A 1,857-nucleotide genomic window follows, 5' to 3' on the forward strand; every position below is an offset into this window, starting at 1 on the left:
TAATAATGTTACTACAGATGTACATTATAGTAACAGGATTGACAAAATAATTGGTGTAGAGAGTGACCGTACTATACAGAGGCTTATGATGTTACTACAGATGTACATTATAGTAACAGGATTGACAAAATAATTGGTGTAGAGAGTGACCGTACTATACAGAGGCTAATAATGTTACTACAGATGTACATTATAGTAACAGGATTGACAAAATAATTGGTGTATTTAATAAGAAAAGAAAGTTTAATGTCCTGACTCCTTCAAAACCACCTACTAAAAAGTTCAAGTTTCCATACACATATTACAATATTTCATAATCTTCTCTTCTTTTTTAAATTTTGAAAGATTGGAAATGTATTTTTATTTTCAATTGATAACAGCTCTACAAATTTGAACATACATAATTCTAGAATGATACGATTTCACAAATTTCTTTCGCAATGATTTAAAAAAAAAGACACTTTAAAATGAAATTCTTCTTTACTGATGATGTAAAGTGTACATATTCTAAGACTTCGTTCTGAATTATTTCATCTCCCATTTTTAATACACAGGTCTTGTGACAACAAATATATTTCGGCAATTTCTGTCACACGTTCTATATCTACTGACTTTTAGGTAAACACAATTCTTTACACAGAAACATATAAAGGTTACTTTTTAAGAAGAATTTATTTTAGCTACACAGTTGTCACCGGAATCCAGTGTCAAAGGTAACAAATTACATGTTTCATAACGCGTTGTAATACAGTTATTCTCGCGACACCAAGGATTAATTTGTTTACGGGTAGATAAAGAGTCGATGATGAAGATCTCTCCGGGCAACACTGACCAATGGTCAAATCCATTAATTTAGTGATGCCGATAAATATCCAGTCAACCGTGTCGTGACAGTGACCGCACGCACCGATCATTGAGGTGTGATAATCACCGGTAAACAGTATCCACTGACCATCTGGACCATTTAGAACTGACCACGAAACCTCACAAGAGAGAGGGTAATTAGCTTGTCATTTCAGGTATTCTGTCACATCAGAGACGTCTCTAGTCACATTAACCATATTTAACGTTCATGGTATCATGATATCCAATAAAACATGTGGCGCCCTCTACTAGCTCTATGAATCATCAGCGGTTCGAGAAATATCGCCCTCTGGGTGATAAAAATCACATTTCAATGCTATCTATTCAACACATATGATCTATTTCACCTGACGGTTCGGATCACTGAGGGATTGGCAGAGTTCTACGTGTCAAAAACAGTAACACTTCTAATGATGAAAGTGTTACAAAATATCACCCAGATTTGAAAGATATCATAATTAAATGTCAAGAATGTAAGTTTTTTAAAATTAATTATCTACATTGTATATAATGGATTTACACCGATAATATACGTTTGTACGTCATCCACACCAAAAAAAGTATATTTTACACAAAAATGGAATATTTCACAATTCTTGTAAATGAAGATATATGAAAGTCATTATCATCCTATATATACGTCGTACTCTATGTAAACCATTTTAATATTTACTTGCCGAGCATTTTTCGGACTAAAATATACACTTGTTATATCAAGATAAACAAGTGACCTATTTTACAAATGTGAAATTAAAGCGAATGAACATACCACAGATTCGTGTTTTATCCCACCAGAGAATAGAATAAGGTCATTGTAGGTGAAATGTATCATTATATGTAAAACAGGGTTGTAAATTCTGGAAAAAACAGCTTCATCATGAAGGTAAAAATAGTGATTTTGTATGTAGTTTTGTACGAAAGTAATGTTATAAATTTAAAAAGTACGTAAAAACGATTATTATCAGTGTCACTATTACCAGAAATAATTTTCCC

The sequence above is a fragment of the Ylistrum balloti genome, unplaced genomic scaffold (assembly GCF_031769215.1).
Source record: "Ylistrum balloti isolate Yb309-2 unplaced genomic scaffold, AGI_CSIRO_Ybal_v1 Utg369758, whole genome shotgun sequence".
NCBI lineage: Eukaryota > Metazoa > Mollusca > Bivalvia > Pectinida > Pectinidae > Ylistrum > Ylistrum balloti.